Genomic DNA, 26,428 nt, shown 5'->3' on the forward strand with positions numbered 1-26,428 from the left:
AGAAATATTCATTTAACATTGGAAGAGGTTTCTTTTCCCCAGGAAATCTTGTTCATTTATTTTGCAAGAATTTTTCTTTGTCGCTATTTGTTCAAAACATAATACAATTGTGAGACCCAGTGCCTGCTGGCAAAGTTGGAATAGCTGTCAGCAGGAAATGGCAAACTAATAATAAGTGCTGGTAAAATATTTATATTATAGTTTACTAGGAAGCTGAATGTAGTTTTGTATTTCATTAGTGCTCGAGGCAATACATAGTAACATAGTTGTGCTCCAAAATAAGTGGATAGAATTCTAAATACTATAGTAACTTATCAATCAACTATCTGCTGGGAAGAGAAAGAATTAATAATAATAAAGCCTTTTACAAGTTGAAATTTAAGAAATTTTAAACGAGGTCCACAGGGCAGTAATTAGCAGCATCTCACATTCAGTGTTATTGGACACTAGGCTGCTGGATCAACCACTTCTCTATGAGGCCTAGTAATTTAGCTCTGGTTCATAATTTTCAATAACAGAGCTATTCAAGAGGGAGGGGTGGTCCTAAACCACCAGAGGACTCAGAAGTATGGTGATGTTCAAGTACAACACTATGTTTATGTACTCCCCAAAGTGTATCAAAGCTCAGATCCAGAGAAATAAAAGAAAAGTCAAACAAAACAAGCATTAGACTACGTAAAATAAGGTATGGACAAGGCAAACAGGTGAGGCATTGTTTAGGTGGCTAAGGTAGATCAATATCTATTCTTGCAAGCCAGGAATCCTGCCTGCTTTCCTCTGGCGCTCTGCAGATCATCTTACGGCTTGCAGACAGACTGTCGCCTAAACCCAACTGACAGACAACTTATTTCACCCCTGTAAAAATCATACCCATCTTCTTTCTTTGTGGTTCACTGAGGGGAGAAAAAAAATATAACTGCCAAAATAAAATAATTACCAGATTGGTTTTACCACACTTTAACATCCCTTTTCATTAACCTACTTATAAAAGAGTGGGTCCTAATTTCTCTTTCATATATAATTTTAATCTACTCAATAAAAGGTAAGTATATTGTGAGGATAACAGTGTGTGCATGTGTGTGTGTATGTGTATGTTGAGGTGGCCAAATTTATCCAAATAGTAAACACATGTAAAGTGTCTTGCACAGAATAATCACTCAATAATTGTTAGCTATTATCAATATTCCTATCATAATTTTTAAAACGTTAATAGAGGGATGCACAAAGAATCAATTAGAAACTGAAGAAATAGATGTTTATAATTGTAATTCATAGGCTAAAGAGGTAATATTTCAGTAATTTGAAAACATTTAACAAGCCATGATAGCTGAATTTTGAGTAAATAACAGAAAATCAGATTATGTTTTGTGACATAGTACCATCAGTTTTCATTCTTCTGACAAACTACAAGTTGAGGCATAACTATTAGTCATCTTAGCTTTCCCATATGTTTTAGTTCTGATGGGAAAATCTAAACCAGATATGTTTTCTCAAAAATAAGTATTATACTTCAGTTATGGCAAAAATAACCAAAATATAAAACCCGTCTTCTGGCTCTATAGGACTTTAAAAAATTATTCAAACTTCCTTGGAAACTGAGCATTATAGAAAATGTTTACTTTACATATATAATTTTTATTGTGTTATTGTTTTTCACTTCATAAGTTTAACCAAAGAGTTAGGAGAATGCCTTCACTGTAGTAAAAGCAATAGTAATTGCTATAATAACAAAAGCTTTTTGTAAAGGAGAAATTACAACAAAGACTGCTTAACAAAATAACAAAATATAAAAAGTTTGCACAATCCTCCTAATTCTGCTTTGGCAAATGGAAGACATTTTGTATGTTTTACTCCTGAGTATAGCATTTACTACTTGTAATTTTTCATACATGTACAATAACTTACAGATTTCATTTTATCCAGATTTTTATATCAAAAGCCATGCTGCTTTTTTTCACCCTCTGGGTTGACTAATGAAAGGAGTGACAATTTTAATAAAATATTTAAAATACCAAAGTCAAGACAAATCCTTATTTTAGTGGTTGTAGAGATTTTGTCTTAATCTTGAAAGTGGAAAAGGTCATATTTGTAGGCTGGTCCATATCATAGCTCTGAGTAATAAGAATATGTCTTTTCATCACTGCTACAGTTTTCTGCTTACCTCTTTACGGTGGAAGAAATGTAATTTACTTGTCAGATTGAAACGTTTGATATAAATTCTTATCCTACCTTTTGAACTAGCATTTCTGAAACACTGCATTGTAAACAAATGGCATGTTTAATTAAACAACTACTTGACTACCAACTGAACAAGAGAGTATGATTATATTAATTTAATTAAAGCCATGTGACTAGAATTTAAAGAAACCATTTTTAATTCAGCAAGAATGTATGATTATACTAATTTAAAATCAAGACATGTAACTGGAATGTAAACAAAATATTTTAAGTTCCTGTCTTCAGGACATCAAGAGAGTTTTCTTTTAAAAGTTAAAACTAACATGGTTTAGAAGATGTTAGTTTACATTAAAATTTCTTCTGTAACTTACTAATCTACATACAAAGCTAAATTTAAAAGTCAATTGGTAGTTTACTATGATGCTAAAAACTTGTTTTAAATATAAACAATTGTGATTTTCCAAGGGATTCTTTTTATTGATACTTTTCTATAGGATCGATTTTTCACAGCTACAGGTTAGCAATTCTGAAATATACTATCTCTGTTCTAATAAGAATGAAAATATGGTGAGGTAAATTTAGCTGAATAACTAGGCATACTATAATGTACATGATTACATATGTGCATATGCATGTGTGTTTATGTGTGTGTATATAAATATATATTTAATATATATCTATAATTTTTGAAAGCCAAGGATTCATTTTGCCTTCAAATTTCAAAATATTAAATAGTAGATTTGCTGTAATCATTCACAGGCATTTTTTTTGATGCTGAAGGTCAATCCATTTTTACTCATTTGTGCAAACAAAGAAAAATAAAAAATCACTGGGTTCTGACCTAGTCAAAGCCATAAATTGTTTTTTAAAACATGAATTGTTAGAATCCTAATTATCTTATTTGTGTTTGTTTAGATAGATAAACAGATGAAACTTTTCTGATCCAGATGTGACAATCTCACCACTGTCATTTACCTTTCAAGGATCATAGAATTTTTGCTTTTAACACATTCCCTTGAGTACCTACATGTTTTCATTATAAACCAGTAGTTGAGAAAACATGTCAGATGCTAAATTCAAAATCCACCATGCAGGAAACATGGGGAAATGTAACAAATGTTTTGGAAGAAAATGTCTTGAAGTCAACTTACATAAAATCTTTAATGGTTTGACAATGAATTATAATTAGCATTTATGTTACAACTGCAAATGCTAAACAATTTCTGCTTAACTACTATAGGGTTGAAAATATTTTTGTCAAATATGCATAAAACCTTAAAATATCTACATTCTATAATATAAAAGTTTAGTGATACAAATGCAGAACTTGTAATATCAATTTAAGTTATGAAAAAGGAACAAAATAGTTTGAAGTCTAGAGCACTTAAACCCTTTTAATACTTAATACATTGTATGAAGTTTCATAAAGAATATGTAGCACTCAAGGTAATAATTTCTGATATGAATATTCAATAACTTGTATGTCCAAGTAGACTGAAAACTTAGAAATTCTTCAAGAGGCTCACATTCAATAGAGTAAATTAAATGAAAGCTTTAGAATGCTTGTGTAAAGGTTAAAATAACTCGTTACTTTCTCAGTAAATGCTTCCTCATCTTCATCAATCATTATTCTAAAGTATGAAGAAAATGATTTATATAACACAAACAATATAATCAATGAAATGTTATATGCAAAGATAGATAATGAAAGACAACTGAGTTTTTAATGCATAATACTTAAAATATTTAATCACGGCTTTATATGACTACACACAATAATTTATTTCTATTTATTAAAATAATAAAGCTGCTTTTTTTACTTTTTTAATGTGTAGTTGCAAATGTTTTCTCTCACAGAATTGTTCAATTAAATAATATGCATTTCCAGTTAAAGAACTAATGTATTTATGGATATTCATTTTTCAACATTTATTTATTTAATAAAGGCTAAAGTTGGTCAGGCTAGCATGGAAACAAAAATTATGATGTTATTTTGAACTCTATAACCTTATACAATTTGCAAACAGGTAATTATATGAAAAATTGTAGGATACACTAAAAAAGCAGTTGGAAAACAAATATTTCATGAAAGAATTATTAATTAGTGTTATAACCATTAAAAACAGAAGTATGTACATGAATATATAATCACCTAAAGAATGTCAGTCTTTAACTTCATTTAATTAGTAAAATGGTCATTTAAGAATGTCTCACAAACATCCTTTGATTAAACATGAATAATAAGGGATAGTTTGATTTCTAATAAAAATAGCAAAATATAAGACCGATTTCATATATGCATATTAGTTATGAGAAAATGTGTAAAATATTTATGCCTTCCAAAATGGTATCAGTATAATCAAAAGTACTCTTATTGGAAATGAACCCATTAATATACACAGCCAATCTCTAACAGATTATTGGTATTACTAAAATGTGAGTGTTGAGTGCTAGTTGCTATCATTTGTGACTTGTTGGATAAAATGTAAAGTAAGCAAGAAGTTTGAATCTATTTATTTAACCAGAATGAAAAACACCATCATGAAAACATTAAAAGTCTGTCTTTCGGAGAGTGTCTAGGAATCCATGTGCTAAATGCGTTTTAATATAAGGAACCCTCTCATCAGTAAAGTGGAACTTCAGAAAAAGTCATATCATAGCAAAGTTTGCCCTGTGTGTAGTTTACTGTCACAGCAGTTCTTCATAGGGAAAATTCTTAAATCTAAGGTTGTCAATCTGCTGTTTTTTGAGTACCGTAGTCACTTAGAAATAGCAGTTAACAAAATAACCTCTTAAAAGCATTGACTTTTATACTTCATTCTAACAAAACAATTCACTATTTACTTATTTTACAGTTAATCTCCATGCTAAATCTGAAAGTATGCTCTCAATAAAGAATGTTGGGATAATGACACAAGATGATAAAAGCAAGGAAAATGCTCATTTGAGGATATAATCTCTTTCACATATACAAGCTTTAAGTAAAAATAAAGTAGGATAAGTACTCCACAAAAAGTTAACCCAGAGAATTCCTATAGAACAAAATTTATCAAAAAGTGGTAGAATGCGTTCCTAGACACCAATCCCTGTTGATAAAGGCTTTCTAATAGGAGATACATAGCTCTATAAAATTATGTGCAAATAAATTTTGTAAGCAAAGAGTTCCTCTCCATTTTTAACTAATTGTTGAAAAATTAGAGAAGAATCCTAAGACTTAGTTTTGTTGGTGGAAATGTTTGGTTGGTTGGTAAGGCAAAGATAATGCTATGTGTTCAGCAAACCCATTTCTTATTCCTCCTAAACACAATACTAACTTATATTGTCAAACCTTCCCTGCAATTAGGTTGGGCCTAACGTGACTGACTTCAGGCCAATGGAATAGGTATTATCTTTCATAATCCTCAACAAGCTTTCCTCCCTCCCTACCCAATGCAAAGTACCAGTGGAGGACTCCAGGGCTCTAGAAGATGGCAAAGCCATTCCTAGGTCCCTGAATGACTGAATGGAACCGGATGGAACAAAGACCCACTCCTGCTCTCTACCCGACCCACAAGAAATATGACATAAAGGAGTAATAAATCTTGATGGTATTAAGCCACTGAGACCTGAGAAAGGCTAGAAGATTATTCATTCATTTTTTAATGTTTCTCAAATATTATGAATAATAATTAAAGGGGATCAAAATAAAATTTGGTACTTCAGAGGAAAGCAAAAGTGGTAACTGTACTGGATCTGAATATTAGAGTAAGCATAGTTCTTAGAAACTATATGATTTCAAGTATTCTGCAATTGGTCCCTGTCAAAGTCTTGCTTCCCCAATCCTGTACTGAACTTATGTCATCTTATTATGATATTATTATTACTCTTAGTGATAAACGCTTAAAGCATTAGCTACCATTCATTTAGTACCATACTCTGGGCTGAGTGCTAAGCACTTTACATGAATTATCTCATTTAGTTTCAAAGTGACTATATGAGGGAGTTTTGACAATATACTCATTTTACAGAGGAAACTGATGTCCATAAAAGTAAAGATGATATCACAGCTAGTAAGTGAGAACTCAAAAAGTCTTTTTGACTCCTATTAATATATAATATTACTTTGAAGGTAATATTTGGTCCAAACCAATTATTGTTTGATCAATTGTAATTTACTTCAACTACTGTCCTTCACACAAAGAGAATCATATAGTTGTACTGAATATGTTCATTTTTTAGGTCACAAGAAAGACTGACAGGAAGGGTTGACCTTAGCAGGTATAATTCTGGATCTGCCCCTCATAGTAGAAACCTTACACTCTGATTTTTATCAACATGCCAAAAATGTATTCATCTATCAAAGGTAGATATACAGTAATCATCAAATCAAAACAGTAATGTTTTGACCCAGAAATCAAATTATTCACTTATGATGAATAACTTAAATGAATAGATCTTCACAGAAGGCCTGGGATATAATTACTCACCTAAAGGTAACTGCTGTTATAAGTGAAATATTTGAAATTCATGTGATTAGTGTATATTCTAAGAACAAAGATACTTTGGAAGCCAAATAATAATCCAAATATTGCTTGGAAGACATGGATTCAGAAAGAAGATATTTTTGTGGATAGAATGTTTAACAGCATCAAGTTTAAAGAGCCTGATATACATTCAAAACAGGAATCGCCTTTCATTGGGATTGAAGTCCAATGGAATTGAATCCACTCCCTCATCTCTGAACCATACTTGCATAGGCTTTGCCTGCTTTGCTTCTGGCTTTCCTTTACCTGCTTTCATGGCTAAAATGCTTTCTGCAGATATGTCAATACCTTAAATTAGTTTATGTCAAACCCTGCTGCACAGGAATTTGTCTGTTCTTTTAAGATAACTTTGCACACACTCATGCTGATTTGTTTTGTGTTGATCTTGAAATTTAACAATCGAAAGGCAATCTCATCTTGTGTCCTTTATTTCAAAATTCTTGCTAATACCTCTCTATTATAAACTATAAGAACAAAGCACCATGACAAGAGTTGAAAGAATTAATTCCAGGATAAGATAATGCTTACTGAAAAATCATGGCTATTTGTGAGAAATGAGTGAGAATAAATAATAACAGCTGTTTTTTTTTTCTTTCACTTTAGGGTAGAAGCAGTATATCCACAGGATTCAGTTAATCATCTTAACCACCTTGATTACTGAGGTAAAGCTCTCCAAACTCTTCCTACAAGAGGCACCATTTTTCTCTTTATGATGGTACCAAACCCCATACTAAGAACTTTAGCTCTGAAAGGAAGTGTGTCCCAGAATAAATCATAACTGGCATACAATGTCAGGGAAAGATGATGCTATGCCACTTGTACCCTGTCAATGAAAAACTAAGCTCGTTCAAGCTTTATGCTGCTATGATGCCATGCATTTCAAGAGCAAAGTCCAGTGCCACATTCCTAATGCTCTCTTATCCACCTAGGCAAATGCCAAGAGGAGCAGTTTCCCACAGATAAGTGTGTGGGAGATAGTAAATACAGTAATAAGGCTAATTAACCTACCAGGGTGCTTCAAGACTGGAATGATTCAGTCAGACAGAAACAAACGATTTTTATTCCTTTATTATTATTTCTTCTTTATCTGTGGAGTCAGAGGGTGGGAAGAGGACCAAGAATTCAGAAGTGGGACAGATTTGGATGAACTTAGGAACCTATCTAGTAGTTGGAGTATACTGTAGAAAGAAGTGTTCCAAAAACAAAACCAAAAAACAATGCTGAAGCAACTTTCTCCGGAGATGCATCATGTGCAGGGAGTCCCAGATGCATTTTTGCCTGGATCCAGCTACTTTTCTTTGAATTGGAGAACACGTATTTGGAAACTTCTGATTGATAACAGCACACCAATAAATAGATATCCTTTGATTCAAAGTGAACAATTGTGCCATCAACCTTCATTGTACTGATCTATGAGAAACCTCTGAAAATAACAACATGGAAAGGACAAGAAAATAGATGATCAGTACAAAAGAGGCAAAACTTCTTAATAAGAGAGTAATAGACAAAGATAAAAATTAATTTACAAAGCAAAAACAATTTTAAACTATATTAATCCTGTATTTGCAATTTTAAAAATTGTTGTGGTGTTATACTGTATACTAAATTTTATTTTTATTAGTAGAACTAATTTCATTCATAATGAGAGGGAAATTCCATTAAAGTAAGCATTGTCTATGGTGTCATTGTAAAAATTTGATAAGATCTGAATATTCAAGCTATTTCAGTAAAGCAAAAAAGAACATGTGAAAACTTGCTGTGTTTAATTGAGCATATGCAAAGTTACCCTCCAAAAAAATGATGAGTAAGGAAATTAATAGAAAAAATGTCAAAAGAGTGATTTTAAAAACATTATCTTACAGATCCTAAAAATCTTACTCAATTAAATTACTCAGTTCAGTGCTTAGCCACTGCAAAAGATAAGACACAGCAAACTCACTGTTACTTGATTCTGCTTAATAACAGTTTCTTATAGGTAACAACAATGTGAACCGTATAAATGGAGAGAAATCAGAAATCAAAAATTCTATAAGGAAAAAAAATATATTCCAAAGGAAAAAACTAAAGAAATATCTAATTAAACACCTGAAATAAGAGATAATTACTGTACTGTCTGGCAGAACTAATGAATGGGAAAAAAATCAGAGCAGATTTAAAGTTTTATTATATCTTCACTACCACTGAATCATAACTTGAGGCACTTGTCCAAAAATTGTTCTTTTGGACAATGACTTTTGTGGTTTTTTAAAAACATTATAGCTAAATGGTATGTGCATAAATAAATAACAGACCATTAAACTTTTCCTAAGATGCTTAAAGATTACTTTCAAGAAACAATCTCAATTATAATAGTGGAGGAATCTTCCATTGAGAATAACATGTTAGTCCTATGTAGTTATACTCTGAGAGGCAGGATTTGGCTTTCAAGTCCTAAAAAGTCATCATTGTGAGGCTCTACTTTAGTCATGTAACAGCACATTTGATCCATTTTCTTTTCTAAAAATGGAAAATTAAAAGGAATAAAGTACTAGCCATACTCACAATCTTTTCTTTAAATTTATGGGAAACATAGTGCCTACTGTTCATTATTTGAGTGGGACATTTGGTTTGTCTTGTCTACAACAATTTAATGGGGTTATACACAAAGATGAAGGCTTTATGATTTTATTTTTTTCAATCAGAAAAAAACCCGTCAGATTCTATGAATTACCTGTCCTGTTTCATAGGTAGCACCTGTATTACTGCCACACATCTGTGGAAGCACAGTATCAGCCAACTGTTAATCAAGGATCACTTCCCTTCAAAGTGACTGATGATCCACTGTTAAAACAGCTTATAAAAATAACTTCTCCTTCAAAAAGGTGCTTCAGGGTTTTCAGACACATCTCACTGTTCCTAATAGTTTAATGCATGTATGAAAGTTAATTTCTCATTAATATTTAAAGAAGAAATGGCTTCAGAACAAATTTTAAATGATCCATTACATTTTAGAAATAAAATATTATTGGCATTATTTTCATCTCAATTACAAGGAATAATAATGTCCAAGATTAAGATTAGCTTTTAAAACTGTTAATGAGCCCTGGAAATGTGAAAAAGATATGGATTAGGTAGATGTAATGAGATATGATTAAAGGGTGCAGGCACTGAAGGGTGTTGGAGAAATTCTTTTCAGAAAGAGTATAATTAGTGTCTGATAAAAGTACTTAGTAGATAAGATTTCTGAAGAAGAAAGGTTAAGATAAACACATACTTTATGACAAACCTGCTGAATTTTTCCCCTTTGGTTCTCTTACAGACTCAATATTATTTTGAAGTTTCATACATAAATAATGTTTGTCGAATTCTTGATGCAATTTTATGAGACAATTAGAGTGTTTTAATTGCCAGACACGAGAGCAGAAAATGTGTTAAAACATCTTATTCCATTTTCAGTGTACATTTCTTTGTTGATTTATGTAATGTAGCTAATAATACGCAACCTACCCTAGTTTTAAACAAACAAATGAACTTCTAAAAAGCAAGCTTTCTGTAAGTTGCTAAGCAACTTCAAAGGCACATTTTATTAATTTAATAAATAACATTTAGATGACAAATCTTTAAGGAAGATGTCTAACTGCATTTTATAAAAAGTAGAAAATCCAAGCAGGTACCCTTCCGATTTTCCTATCTCTAAGGCCTCAAGGCTAAGAAGAGACACTGCCATTTTCAGAGGTACATTTGACTCACTAAACAAAACATTTCTTCAATCGAAATTGTTACTATAATAGAAGTTAGGTTCTGGGACTCCTTGTGTAGTTCTCCAGAGTTAGAGCTCAGGCTTCACTCCCACAACTGAAGGTTTCTCAACCTCAGTACAATTGATATTTGGGACCAGATAATTCACTGTCATGAGAGTCTCTCCTCTGAATTGTAAGATATTTAGTAACATCTATCCCTGGTCTCTACTTACTAGATGACAGTAGTAGCCCCACAGTTGTTAGAACTAAAAATGTCTCCAGACATTGCCAAATGTGCCTGCTGGGGGTGGGGGAGGTGTGTCAAAATCACACCCAGTTGAGAACCACTGAAACTGAATAGTGGGTAAATATGTTAAATGAGAAAGATATCTTGAGCTTTAACTGGTGATGAAGATATCCTGAAATTAGTCACCATTAGTCAACACCTAACATCCCCTAGTACTATCAACAATGAAGATTAAAGTGGTAATGCTTATTCCAGTGGTCTGGGGCTCTTACTTTATTCAAGACTCATTACTGATTTTATCATTTAAATGTAATTTCCATTGTATAAAAACTGGGGAGAAAGGGCTTAATGATGACTGTCTACAGTCACTCTGTAGTGATGTCCCATTCCAGAACTGCATCAAAGTCTTTTCTCATACTCTTTCTCCCTCAATTTTCACTATGCTCAGTTGCTGGCTAGAATCATTTTAAATATAAATCTCAATTTTAATCATGCCATCCTCTGCTCACAGGGCCACCACAGGTCTCCATCACCTCTACTATCAAATACAAACTCCTCTGCATGATCTTTAAGGTTTCCTACAAATTATCACCAAACTCCATCTCATCAAATATCTTTCTCATTCTCCATTTATGCCACCTTTACCCCCCTTGAACACAAACAGCTTGCATTTCCAATCTTTCTATGTGGCACATTAAGGACAAATTCATTTTCTCCATGAAAGTTTTCCTAATTAATCCTTCCTGTATTTCTTATCAGTATCATATTTCTGTTAAAAGAATGACACGACTGCAAATTAATTTGTGAGGCAATTGTTTACTGAATGTTTTCAATATGCCAGACACTGAATACTGCTTAGTAGCTGTTTCTATCAATTTACATTCACATTATTTATGCCCAGCTAGATTGTAAGTTCTCAGATGAGAAGAACAGGTCTTATTTGTATCCCTCAGATGCCTATTAATAATGATGCTAAATACACTTTAACTTTGATTAGCAATTATAACCTTTCAGATTACTTTCATGGTTATTAGCTTATTGGCTATATATTTTCACTATTTTACAGTCAATGAGAGTGGGACATTAAATGCCCTAGGGACTAGTCTATAGATTACACAACTGGTGCTTAGCAGAATATGCATTTAATATATGTTGACTGACTGAATCCAGTCTCACAAGTTCACAACTATGAAATTTCTCTCCTGGTTACATAAAGTTCTTATAGCATTTTTTAGAAAATGTTATCGTAAAAAACAAGAACAGTTGAACGATGCAGAAGATGCAACATAGGATTGAATTGTTTGGCAAGGATTAAACTATAACATAGCAGGAAAGCAAAAGAGAAATCTCTTAGTTTCTGCCTCAAATTAGCTACAAGAGATTAACTTCATAAGGCCTTGACCTCTTACCACAGAAAGTAAAACTTTTTTTAAAAAGCAAAATGGAAAGGAAAAGCCACAGAAGGGCTGATAAACCCCACATTCTAAAAATCACAGCATTTTATCTCATACGTATGAAAAAGTTCAAGAAAACACTTTCAATAACTCTAAGAGATTTCCTCCCACTGTTTGGGGGAGTTCCTAAAATACATCAAAATGCCCGTAAAAACCATTTATTTATCAACCTCTCAACTGAATTTAACAAAACACCAGAAGGCAAAAGTCAGCTGCTTTCTGAGGATACCTACTATCCCTAAGCACCATGTGCCTAGCGGAGCAGTATCATTTATTTAGTAATTCTTTCAACATTTATTGCATGCCTACAAAGTGCGGACACTGCCCTAGGCCCTTCGGGAAAACTGGACTAAATCTCAGTTGCTGATGTGAACGGGTGCAGGGAATTCAGAAAAGGGGGGAGGGGGCGGGGGTGTGGTGATCTGAAAAGACAAAAAAAACCAAAACTTCAATGGGCTTTTTCTCTCAACCTCTGGCCCTCCTCCACTGTGCCCCCCACCCTCAACCCCAAGTTTAAGGAAGCAAAGAAATTAAAGTCAAAATAAAAAGAAATGAATGGAACAGGTAAAGTTCCCAACAGCTATGGGAAAGTTATAGAAAACAGCTCTCAGGGGTGTCCCTCAGCCCGGTGACTAGGCGGGAGCGCAGAAGCCCACGGGGCGGAAGTGCTGGGGAGAGGAGGGTCAGGGCCCCCGGGGGAACCGGAAGTGCAGGACCTGGAGTGCGCGGGAGAAATGGGCCTGGGCAGGGCTTGACTCAAGCACCGATACCTTACGAGGCCTCACAGGGGGTTCCCTGACCACTAGGCCCCATCGCGGCACAGCAGGTTTTCTACAAAATAGGCATTCTGGAGCTTTTCCGAAGAGGTTCCTAGAGGTGGCGGTAACCTTGACGTGAGGTCTGCAGCGAGGGTCCGCGCTCCTCTCCCAGCTTTCTCCTGGGCAAATCTGCTCCCCCGACACCGGTACGCGGAGGGGAGCGGACGCCCCGGGCCCCCAGTCGCGCGGGCGGGGTTGGGGTGCGGTCCTGCCCGGCGTCGGCGCGCGGCGCCCCCTTCCCGAGGGAGGAAGACTGGAGTAGGCGGCGGGGTGGGTGTTAGAAAGCTGGCTCTCTGGGGGTCCGGGGTTCCAACGGGGCCACTGAAAATGTATCTGAGGCAGGGCTCGTAGCGGGGGCTTTGTTCTGGCCGCCCTCTTTTTTGAGGCCCCCGGCCGGGGCGGTGGAGCGGCTGATGGACCCGGCAGAGGACCGTCTCCTGCCTCGGCGAACGCCCTGGGCTCGCACGGCGCTTTGCGAGCGGCAGTGGGGGCGGAGGGGGCACCGTGGGGCCCTTTTCAAACTAAATTGTTAAGAAGAAAGTTGGCTCTAGGGTTTTTATCTGGGGTATGGAAAAGAAGATAGAAACTCGGAGTCTGTCTCTGTTGGTCTTTCTCGACCCCGAATTAATTCTGAAGCTCTCGGCCTGGCCTGCAAAGGCGGAGGGAGAGGACAGGGAGCACCTCTCTTTTCCTCCCTCTCCATCCCCACCCCCAGCCCCCGGCCCGTCCTCCCTCTCTCCAGGGACCGGCTCACCCCCGCCCCTGCCTTCATCCCACACACTTCATTGGACCGTCTCAGGAGTCCCTGACATATTCCACAGAACACAGAACGACTAGAGTGCTCCACTTCACTCGTTCCCAGCCCTGGGCGACTTACATCAGAATAGGAGAGCTAGAGTTTCTTGCTGGTCTTAATATAATTAAAATGCACCAGTCCTGTGTATTCCCAAAGGCGCGAGAGGGAAAGTGTTTGAACTCGGCGCTGATGGTTAATGGATCTGCCCAACATGGCTTATAAGATCAATTTTGAGATCTCCCCAACCAAGTCGTCACTGGGAATTCAGTTGTGAGAAGAAATAGCTTTCAGATGATTTTTTTCATCGCATTAAATGTATGACTCCTCCTCACTCTCTACCCTCTTTGAATGTCCAAAGATGGAATGGAAACTCTAGGTTAATTTCCAAAGATTAGTGACCCAGAGGAGCCCTGACTCCCCTCCCTGCCCTGCCTGCTCCCTGTCATCCTGGGAATGGGGAGAAACCCTAGGATCTGTAGGACCCTAACAACTCCTGATTGCTGAAAGGGGGAGGAGGGACGGAGGAGAGAAATGGAAAGGGAAAAACACACACACACACATTTGTGTTCATTTACACATTTCCTGTGCAGAACAAAAAAGTCCCACCATCAGCAAAAGAAGTCTTTTCCTCCAAAATAGCAGCCAAAGAGGGAAAATTAGAATATGCATAAATTTCTTCATTTTCATTTGCACAGAGCACGATTTCCGGCAGATTTGTATTTAAACTGCTCGATTAATCCCAATTTCTGAACAGTATTTTACTTAGCATCTTCCCAAAACTCACCTAAAGTGTATTGCTCTCCTCCCACTACCCTGTTTTGAAGCTTCCTTCTTCCCTAGTCTCCAACTGCCAATGAGACTTTCATTGATAAGACTGTCACTTTATTTTTCCTGTCCATCGTCTTCTTTTCAAAACTGGACTGATGCATTGGATTGCACTTTAATACAAGCTGGCAACTGTCTGTAAAGCCATAACTGCAAATGAGAGCCTAATGTAAAGGCTATGTTTTTGAAATGTGTACCCCAAAGAAAAGAAACATGATAGGACCAATAGACTTTTGCAGCTCCCCTCTTGGCATGGAATCCTTTCCTTTTCTACACAGGTCACATCCTTCCACCATTAGCAATAGTTAGGAGGCTTGGACATGCCCCCCCCCAAAAAATCTTCTCCCCCGTCCCCCATTTTTAAGGAGTGTGATAGTCACACAACACTCTTCAAAGGAGTATTACTCATCATAAACATTCAAAGAGTATCAGTCCATTAAATCCCCCCACAGACCATTTTTAAAATATTTGTTTTGTCACTTGTGCAACAGATCTGGCTGTATCTGCCTTGAAAAATTCTTTGCTGGAAAAAAAATGTTAGCATCATTTGAAACCATTCCTTTTGTGAGATATAATAGCTTGACTTGGACTTACCTCTCCTGTCTTTGAAACTGTATATATTTCTTTTATTTAATTATAGAATGTGAATGTTTAAGGAATGAAATTACTACATCTTGGCTTACTGAAAACATATATAGATCTTAGTGCCACTCAGTCCTAAATTCCTCACTCTTGCACACCCCAAAACAGAAAGAAACTTATATTTGCTTCATAATACAGCCTAAGCAGAATGTCATGGTTCTGGCTTTCCTTTGGTGTTTACAGATCACAAATAAACACCAATTATGGGTGGTTAAAAAGTTAGAAATGCTAATATTTGTTTAGTTCTTAGTTTCTACTTAAAAATAAATGTACATATTTGAGATATATGTAGAATGGTGTAAATAATACATATGCATAAGCATTAATATAGGTTGGCTAAAGATGTTTTTATAATACTGGAATATAGAAGCCTACTAATTTTGTTAAATGGGTGCATAAACGGAATGCAGGTGAATGCATGACTTTTACTACTTTGTGCGACATCTGCTTTTATTGTTTCTTTACTTTCTGTCAAATATTCCCATTGCAAAAGTATTGACTTAGTTTTTTCTAGTTAGGCATGTCTCCAGTGACTCAGAGGTTCTCAGTTACATACAATTAAATCCAAATTGTTTGAAACTTCTTAAAAGCCGTACTTTGGGGGTGTACATAACAGGATTGAGGGCTACTTTTACTGGTGATGTTGATTTCTTTTAATTTTCTTACTGAAACAAATGATAATTGCCTTTTAATCAAAGGAACAATTCAAATGAATAAAAAACAATCAATAACTAAGAACATTTTCCATAAAATATTATTTTAATTAGAGTTGGATTTTATATGGAAAGCACCAGTTTGATTTCAAGTTGCACAGTTGTACTTCCAGAAGAATTGAAGTGAACTTAGTAGTTATTAGTTATTTTTAGTGCACAGAGAAAGCCTGGGGGTACCACTGAAGAGCAGAGCAATATACAGTTCCAGCCAAAGCTGCCTGTCTCCATTGCAGACTGAGCATCACCTCAGTGAATTTATCCCTAGAAATGAAAGCTCCTCATTCTCTGCTCATCTTTAGTGAAAAACAATCTCATGAACTGGAATCTTTTCATACATTTTTAAGTGAAAAGACTAGACGGAAATGAAAAAAGATTGTTCAACCTCCCTGCTGTGAAAGGTGAAGAGATAGATGCACAGTACGACCAGCAGGGAAGTTGCGTCCTTCTTTTCTTCCCCTCCCTTTCTTCCTTCAACTACCGTTTGGTTTAGTTATGGATTGTGTGTATATGGTAGTATCTAAAGAAAAAAGTTTTTTTGAGGACAAAAGTGGCTATTGATAGTTATGCCTTTCTTTTTGTAATTGTTTTTAACAAGGTATGAAGATCTCATTTTCTTATAAATTTTCAGGGCTACATTAATTTGCAGGAACAGAACAATGCAAAAACGTTTTATGATCACCCTTCCTTGCTCTCAAACTGTCCTTCTGTTGCTAAAGTTCTTTTCCACTTGGCCCTAGCTGCTGGGCTGCCAAGGAATTTCTATCTCATTCTCTGCTCTTCTCTCCCACAACCACCCTTTCTCTCCTAACCAGCTTTCTTTCCCCTCCAAAACGAAAGCAGTTACCAAACAATCTGCTTTAACCCCAACATCTGCCTGAAAAATAAATGAGTCTAATTCCCTCCCCATCCACTTTTTATTTTCTTTCATTTCCTTTTTCTTGAGGGTGGGGTGCACAGGGGGCTCAGGAGATAGGGAGAACATTGGGCTGAGAGGAGAGTTAGATGCCTGCAGGTACAGACTCACTGGCAGATTCTTTCCAGCCTAGTCTAAGGAACTGGTGGCTGTTCTCGAACCCAGAACAATAAGCCTTGGCAAGTTTACAATTGACAAAAACACATCTCCCTCCTCCTAAGGAGATGGGTCAGCTTTACCAGCTAGCGTCCCACTGGCTGCTAACATCTTCAACCTGGTCTCCTCCCTCCACTTCTACTCCCTACACTTTATTGTCCCCTTTCCATCCCTCCATCCCTAAAGGAATCAAGAGTTCAACCAGGGGGCCCTAATTTCTAATTTTTGTTTCTTGCCTAATGACCTGAGTTCCTCAGGGCCACTGTTCTCTTTGGATTCATGAAACCTAAGTTACTTTGCCGTTCTCAAACTCCTTAGCTTTGTGAACATGATTCCCAAATAAGACAACTTGCCTATTCACCAGCAGAACTCCAGCCTGAAGGCACCAGGTCCTTCTACTCAAGAATCCCTTCACGTCTGCCTCTGCCCCCAGCCTCCTTCCCAGGTTGATTTACTTGGGAACAGTGTCCAAGGGGAACATGCCCATAGCAATGAAGAGGAGTGGGCACAAAAGTATTCAATGACATTAAAAAGACCTACCATATTAGACCAAGGGAGTCTCTATTAGAACACGAGTTGGGCAGGAACAGATCATCCATCTAACAGTGAAACAAGAAATCAGAGGAATGTCCAACTGCAGCCGTGTGAAACACACATTTCAGACTGAAATGGATTCCATCTTCATCCTGTTGGCCAGAGAAATTATTTTTAAATTGTTTCTGCTATTATTGTGTGCATTATTGTTAACATTTTATTTTTGTCATGATTGCTGCCGTTTTTGTTTTTATTTTTGTTGTTGTTGCTGCTATTATACTACTCAACAGAAGTTTAGAAAGATTAGTCAGATTAATTAGTTTATTGGTAATTTAAAGTAGAAAACTAGTAATTAAGCCAAAAACTAAAAATGATCAGGGATGATTCATACCAACGTAGGATTTGGGAGGAAGAGAATCTAAATTTTAGATATAAAATTTGGCAGCTGTGAAATAAACAGGACTTGGGGATCAGAACCATGATAATTGGAATATTCTTAGTCGCTCCATCTCTCCCCATGCCCTGCTCCAAATTCAGCTAAGATCATTCTGTGATTTGTTTGATAGAAGGAAAAAATTATATTTGTTTTTGTTGACAGAGAACAAAGACCCCAGGCTTGTTCTTCATGTGATTTGCATTTGCACCATGAATTTCCTCTGCTCAGGACCATCCAGATGTCTAAGATTCCTCCCCTCCAAGTTTGCCTCCTTCATCTCTTTGCTCTTGTTACACATCTCACTGAAGAGGGTGCATCATATAAGACAGGTATACAGTTTCAGCCCTCTCCACAGACACAGTCCATGGAATATAAATTCAATAATGCAGTTCTCTCCACAACAAGCTCTCTGCTCTCTTTCAAATATAATTAATGTTTTGATAGTGTAGTTCTTCAACTACATATATACACACAAAAACAGACATACCCTCTAGCATTGCTGTTTTTGAATCTAAGACAGAAATGGATGTGGCTCTTTCAGTCACTACAAAAATTCCTCAACTCAGTCAGCCCACAGAGAAGAAATCTGTTTAGGTAATAACTTCACAGTCTGTTGTGTGTCGAAAAATATTTAAAACAATTTAAAAAAATGCAAGCCCCTAGTTTCTGATAGTCATTTTTGTCAAATTTCCTAGTAATTAAAGGATATGCTGAATTGATATTCTGATATAGACGTTCACCAGATAACAGTCAAAATCAACAAAAACACTGTCCTAAACTACTGGTTGTCTTTTCCAAGTTTTGATGATGGAAACTGGATTTCAATACCTTCCATTTACCCAACTGGGGCTAAAATGACAGAGATGTATAAAACTAGCAACCATAATAACAAAACTGCAACGACTTTCATAAGAAATTGCTTACTCTGTCAAATACCTCAGTTATATGTTTTAGGTGGGTAAATTCATTTAATTGCAGTCAGTTGTATATTGACGTATTCGTATGTGAAATAGATGGTCAGAAAGACAGATAGGTAGATGACAACATATCCAATAGCAGTTAAGTGAGCAAATGCTGCTAAGCTCCCATATTCAAATGTACAATATCCCTAACATTTTATTTCTACCAGCTGACTAAAATTATAAGAGGACAAATAACCTTTCAGAGTGTAAGACATGATATGTTTTCAGTCTTTGAAGAAAAATATGTAATCTATAATATTTAATCCAATGAAAATATAAACCTTAATCTCCCTGTATTGTTACTGAGTTGAAGGAGCTAGTTATTTGGAACTGATTCACTGATTTCCAAGCATCTGGGCTATTTTGTTTGATTTCTGAATGTATATGAGGTGCTGGCAGGGGGAAATTTTTACACATTTCTCTTCTCCACAGAATTTTCAGAGAGGATATGTAAAAGGAATTTTTAAAAAAATCTGTTGAGGTTTTATTATCTAACTCTTCATGTGTATTTGATGTTTGGAATTGTGAAAGAAGATAAAAGAATGAACAAGGAAAGGAGCACATGTGGCTGATTTCAAGTAAGTAGATCTTTTTACTAGATGCGAAAGAAACAAAACTATTTCCCCAATACAGTTGTGCAGAAAAAGGGGAGAGTGTGATTTGTGAAGCGCTCACTGTGCTTTGTGTTATTGTTTTAGAGGGTGGTGGCCCATCAAGGTTCCTTTAATATTGCTTTTCTCCAAACTGTTTTCCTTGAAAGCATAAATGAGGGAACTACTTATCCCTTCATTCCCTCTCAGGCAAATATTTCAGTTAAATTTTCAATAGAAAAAAGTCTTTACAGGTTGGGAGCTTCCATCTTAATACAGGAGTAAATTATCAATCCCAATTGTTTAGATGCAGTTAACTTGATATTTGCCTCTAGTGAGCTACTCTGTGTGTGTGTGTGTGTGTGTGTGTGTGTGTGTGTGTGTAAAATTTATACAATATTGATCAGCAATGATGTGTGAGCTATCAAAAAGAAATCTTCCGTCAGACTTTAGATGTGTTCTGATTTCTTCCTTGTTTTCTCTTTCTTTCGATTTGTTTTTGAGGCAGTGACATGACTGCTTATCTGATTCGCAAATGAGGTTTTGTTTGGCTCAGATTAATATTAAAGAAGATCACATACACGGTTGGAAAATATTGTTATTTTTCTTTAATGGAGAAAATTGGACTCCCGCGTGTCAGATCTGTGGTTTTCTGAAGGGCAATGGAAATGGTACTGACATCACTTTGCACTTTAACAATCGGATTTGGTCAGGGTACAAGTTGTTTGTTTAACCCGACAGCTCGGTGCACCCCGTCACACGCTTTGCACACTCATTAAAACGATTATTCACGACCTGTCGAGTGTTTTCGGGTTCATTCACAGGAAAGGCTTGGAGTGAGCGAGAGCAATTCAAGTCAACACTGTCCACTACCCTGATGCACGTGAAGACGAGCTGGTGCGTGCGTAAAGAGATGGAGGGAGGGGTGGGTGAGCATGCTTAGCTCTAAGTCCCAGTCCCGTTCACCTGATGCTCTGGAATCTCAGTCTCGCAAGAATGTCGAGAGTGCTTGGTTCTAAAGGGCCATATCGCTGTGTTAACTTAGAGGGCTTGGCACAGGACGGAAAAATAAAATAGACCAAATAAACTCAAAGCTCTGCCTCTGCTCCTCCTTTCAACCTTCTGCAAAGCTTAAGGAGCCGGAGCTCGCCCACCTTCTGCCTGCAGCCGCCTGACTGCCAGGCTCCACCTCTCATAGTGCGGATGCTGAGGATAAGTAGTTTCAGGAAAACTCAACAGGGTGAGGAGAGTAATTCCATCTCTCAAGGCCCTTTCGTTCTCAAGAAAGAATTCGGTTGATTTGCCTCTCTATATTCTTTGCAGATACAGGGGAGGGGGGAAACGTGGGAGGTGAAGAATAGAACTGTTGACCGTATTTGGTAGATGAATTGCAAATTATTAGTGAGGAAAGATTCATCCTCCAAACTGCAATAAAAGACCTATAAAGCCAGAAGTAAATAGCCCTCGATGAATTCGGACACTTTTGTTTTTCTATTTCCAAATCATCTTTCAACATTTTGTAACGGCAGTAAGAGAAGCACAAACACAGATGCATCTCAATCTCTCACTATTGCCTTGTACATATAAAAGGCACACCCGTGGTCTTTAGTTGTCATATTTGTTCAAAAGAACCCTGATGCATAACATTCACATGTGAGCTATTAGTTCAAGAGAAATGCCAACCTTCATAAGGTATAATCGTATATATACACTTAATAATAGAATATATGAGTGTATGTGTGCATTTAATATGTAGTGAAGAACCCTAGAATATCCTGTTGAGTATAAGTATCCCTGGCATAACTTAGAGGTAACAGATGTTTGAAAACATTGCCATTTCTATATTCAAAACCCGTTGCTCCTTGATTTTTCATAAGATAGCATTAGTAAACCCAGTGGCCACCTTATTGTCATGAGGGTAACCTAGTCATGTTAAAGGAAAAAGATGCATTCATCAGTTTCATTCTATCATATCTAACATTATAAAGTCATCTGTTTTCCTAGTTTATTAAAACACATAAGTACAGTTTTTGAAGAGAAGAATGGAAGCTTTCGATTAGCATGAAATTTTAATCAGAGACAGGTTCCTAATTGCTAAAAAGCAAGTACAAATAAGTAATTTCATAAGCTCTTTGGATTGCCACAATTCACTACCAAGTTTACATAAAATTGATCTGTCAAATGTGTTTCCTATATAAGCTCTTTCATTAAAACCAACCTGCCATAATAATCAAGAGGCAGATGCTAAAATATGTAAGTAAATAACTGAAAGTCTCTGCATAAACACAAATCAATGCAGTAATAGACAACACTATCGATGCAGGAATGATCGATTTTAGTCTTCCAACCTGCAATCAGAGCTCCCAATGTATAATTAAAAGTATATTTTTCAACACTACTACTACTACTACTACTACTACTACTACCACTACTACTACTACTGGAAATAAATAAATAAATAGATAGATAGACAAATAAATAAGCCCAGCTGCCACTTCTACCTGATTCTATTTTATTTCTTCTAGAGTATTTTTGATGGGGTGGGAGGCGTACTCTACTTTTTCTAAGAAAGCTTTGCCAAACTTAAAACTACATCATTAATTATAAAAATTATGAAAGTATTAAATAATAAAATTACCACCTTATTCATGTTCTGAATTTTCAACCTTCATCATAGCCTCTAATTATTCATTCAGCACATTTTAATGGGGGAAAAACACACAAAGTACTCATTATTTTTAAAGATTTTTTTCAACTACTATAGTACCTTTGGCTTTAAAGGTTCTTTGGGTCTTTTGTTAAAATAAATGAGAAAAAAATATTATTTCCTCAATATACCCTGGAAGTTCTCATGTCTATGCCTGCATATGCAAGCAATCTGAAACAAGGAAGGGGGGAAAAGCATCTGCGTTATTCCAAAATTGTTTCATAAAGTGATTGCAAAACAAACAAGTGTCTGACTCAAAGAAATAAATATACTTCGGATTTCTAGAAATTCACATCTGAAACGTTTCAGATTTTGCTTAAAGTTAAATTTCCTTTTTGAGAATATTTATGGAGGGCAGAATTAATTTAGATTAGCAAGCACCGGTGTATGATGAGTTTAAGTATTTAGGTTCTGTAGAGTAATGAAAATATGGTGTTCATATTTTTTTCTTAATCAACAAAGATGCTTATTTACATTCATCCTTGAATTGGTGTGGTCCTTCTGAAGCACAGCCCTCTAAATTTTTTTTTATTTATGAAATTCAGCTTCTTTGAAAGTGATTTTTTCTTACATATCACTAGCACATAAATATCAATTTTGATTATCTTTATATTATTATGTGACCAAGCATTCTCTTTGACTCCTCTCCTCTCCATCCAGAGAAAAGAATTCAGGGGCAACCGGACCCAAAAGGAAAATATCATCAGTTATTGTTTAGGGCTAATTTAACAGATAATTTAACTTCAAACAACAATGATCAGGTCATTAAATTTCAGAGCAGTGAGAAAATGAAAGAACTGAGAGATAGCTCTCCCTAACCCCACTACAGTTTTTAAGTCTTCCTGCTCAATCAACGGAATCAACAATGTCTTGCCATAGAGGTGGGGAGCAAGATAGGTTTACACCCTAAATGCATTCTGATTCAAAGGATGAAATAATAAAAGGAGAAGAAAGGGGGGGATAAAGCTGAGGAAGAAGGCCCTAATTCAGGGAGTGCTGGCTGTGTAGGAAAATTTAACCTAAACGGAAAATGAATGTCCCAAACATTCAGTCTGGCGAACACTCTCTTTCATTTGGACACTGATCTCCAAATCTTTGCAATGTGCAATGTGCCTTCCTCCCGTGCAGATTTAACGAAAGGCCAAAGACAAGGGCACAGGGTTAGGCAACACGCCACAAAAAGGTCATGGGACATCTTATCTCCTCTCCCACTCTCACAAACATAATTTTGAGAGTTACTTGCTATTTTAAATGCCTTTTTCTGATCACAAAAATTCTGGAATTTCTGCCTACCTCAAGTTTTGATAGAGGGCCAGGTGAGGATGGTGTTGAAGCATGAAAATTGTCCTATGGAGGATGTGGAAAGGGGCAGTCGGGAAAGGATGAGCTATATTCTGCATGGTCCTTTCCTTCCTGTTGTCTTTCCAAGGCTGAAGATCACTGCCTGAGAAACCCACACACAGGCAGATTGCTCTGCCCACCTAACCCCCTGCCTCCCCTTCCCCAGCCCAGGAGAGGGTGGCCCTTTATAAAGGTCCAGCTTTGTAAAGTGTTGAGGGAATTCCTACCCCAAGGCTATCTCTTTTCCAGTAAGAATCCTTCACCTTGGACCACAGGTTTGGGCAGAAAAGGAACATGGGGTAGGAAGCGAAATAGAAGAAGAGTAGAGAGTGGAAAGGGGAAATGATGTCTACTACAGAGAAACCAGTTCTATCAACTAGCAGATAAGTGCTGAGATCTGAAACCGCACCAGGTAAACAAAAAGAAACAACTTTCAGGGAGAAGAGGGCGGGTGGAGATGAGTGAAGAAGAAAGGAAAAAGGTGGGGAAGCGCGCCGGCCAAGCTTCTGGAGTCAATTTTCCTGGCATCAGCCAGTGTGAGCTACCAAACTCTTAAGCTCTGCTTGTCCTGGGCAAGAGCGCCCTCACCTTGCTGCTCCCTGCTCAGCGCCCGGCTCCCTGTCTGCGGGCATCTCGGCCGCAACGTCCCGGGAGCGCCTCTCCACCGCGGCCACCGCGCCGCCAGCGCCGCCGCGACTCAGCAGCCTAACTCCCCTTTCTACACGATTCCAAAATCCGAGAAAACCACGCCGCCGGGTCCCTGCCACGACGACTTCAAATCCCGCCATCGTGCCCCTCTCCAACTTCAGCCTGAAGTCCCTGAGGTGTCGGAAAAGCGAATAGGAAACCGCGGCGAGGGCCCCAAACGCGCATCGGGCCGAGCCAACCTATCTGTCTGGCGCGCTCGCAGCCCTCTCGGGACAGCCGGGCTCTCGAGCTTGCACCGCCGTCTCCTAAGTGTGCATTAAGAATCAATTATTTGCCTGAGATCCCAAGGCCGGGAACTAGGATATTCCCAGCAGGGACGAAGTCAAGCCCAGAACGGAGCTCATTTCCCTACGCCTTCGAATAAGGGAAGAGCTTCCAACCTCCAACCCGTGCCGCTCTCTCCTTGGAGCAGCTCCGCTAAATCCCGCAGGGACCCTCGCCCGACCCAGGCCAAGGAGCTGGGTGCGGATGGCCAGCTCTGGGAAGGTTGGCAATGTTCGTGCGAAAATAAAGGGAGGAGGGGAAGTCCACCAAAAAAGAAAAAAAAGAAAAGAAAAGAAAGAAAAGAAAATTCTAGAATGAGGCAAGTCCTTGGCTCTGGAGCAAAGACCTTTGTCTCAAATAGGGAGAGCAAATACCTACGGGTTTGAACCCGATGTCTCGTTAGTGTATTCTCGCAGTTTCTGTAAGACTAGGTAATCCTACTTCCACGAAATAAATTACTTTGCACTTTGGAACCTATTTCAGTTTCCCACTACCCCTGCTCCATATAAATTCACCTCCTTTCTTCATCCCTTTTTGCCATGTCTACATCCTCTTTACTTAGGGATCCACCTTTACTTACTGCCGCCTTGGGAAAAAAGCATGCATTCTTTCAGCTACTTCTGATAGCGCGCCCTCTAAGAAAATTTTTCAAAAAAAAAAAAAAAAGAGGCGTCTTTAGCCCTGGACCTGAAACTCGCGGTTTATGCCTTAGTCAAAAGGAGACGGTCGGGCACAGACCCCACCGCACCCCACCCCCGGTAAAGCACTTTCACTTACCGATCTTGGGGTAAGAGCGCTCCCAGTCCTTAAGTCTTTTTCCTCGGCATCCTTCGGGCAACCTCAGGCACAGTCTTGGATGGAGGGGGGAAAAAAGCAGAAATCGGAAGGCAGAAAAGAGACTCAAAACATAACACTACCTCATCTATTCCCCTGAGCCACCTTGGCCTGCATACTTGGGAAACGGTCCCGGTGAACTGACCGCTGGAGTGGGGAAAAGGTCGGTTTGGGGGCCGAAAACTAAGAGGTGGATTATTTTAACTGCTCGTGGTTGGGGGGAGGGGAGACCCTGGAGGGAGGGTAGGGAAGGGGGAATGATTAGGATGAGAAAAGAAAGCCTTAAAAAAATAATTTTTTAAAAAAGCGCGCAAAAGAAAATCAAGCATGAAGTACTGTGAAAGATAGCGCCTTTGAACTCTTACAGGTTGGTAGCTCTTAGGAAGAATGCAGACGTGTGTATGCGCGAAAGGAGAATCTAGACGACCCCAATTCTTTCCATATCTCCAGGATCTGGCCTCGAGTAGGGGGGGGAATAAAAAAAAGATGGGAGAATTTTAATTCCAGTTTCACCTACCCTGCTTGTTGGAATGGCTGCGCAGATTTTCATGTTGGAGAGTTCCATCTGTCTGGCAGAAGCTGGAGTGGTGTTGGGGGCAGGTTATCTGGTGAAGTGGGAATGTACAGGAACCCCGCCCTCTAGGCACGGTTACACAAGCCCAGCAACCCGTCCCAGCCAGTTCTAAAACCTCTAATGGTCTTCACCTTCACCCTTTGTTAGCCTGTTTCTCAAATAGGCGTTTAGTCCCAAACACAACCAGCCACTTTAGCTATTCATAAAATTAATTTCTCAATAGCAAAGTTATTTCAATGCATTCAAAGTCTTCAACGATGTTGTAGAAAACACTTTTAAAAGACCACATTTATATATTTAGAGTTCTAAATATTTTGGGTTTATCCACCTACTTGGGTGAAATAACCACCAATTTACATATACATAATTAAATCACAACACTACAAGTCTCATTTTTTATCTCTCTACCCTCGATTTTATGCGAGTCATAGAAACCACATGAAATCTTCCATGACCATAAAGATGTCTGTATTAAATCTTGTTAGTTCTGGACT

General features: G+C 37.6%; 1 long non-coding RNA gene across 1 annotated transcript; it reads right to left on the reverse strand.

Annotated features, from left to right (window-relative positions):
• Nucleotides 1–7,751: 7,751 nt before the first annotated feature.
• On the reverse strand, nt 7,752–25,975 carry LOC136793802 (uncharacterized). The gene is made up of 4 exons (XR_010839595.1): nt 25,878–25,975; nt 25,304–25,377; nt 17,525–17,670; nt 7,752–8,124 (listed from the first exon to the last, which is right to left on the reverse strand). It is a non-coding gene; the product is annotated as an uncharacterized lncRNA (long non-coding RNA).
• Nucleotides 25,976–26,428: the final 453 nt, after the last annotated feature.

This window comes from Kogia breviceps, chromosome 3 (assembly GCF_026419965.1).
Source record: "Kogia breviceps isolate mKogBre1 chromosome 3, mKogBre1 haplotype 1, whole genome shotgun sequence".
NCBI lineage: Eukaryota > Metazoa > Chordata > Mammalia > Artiodactyla > Physeteridae > Kogia > Kogia breviceps.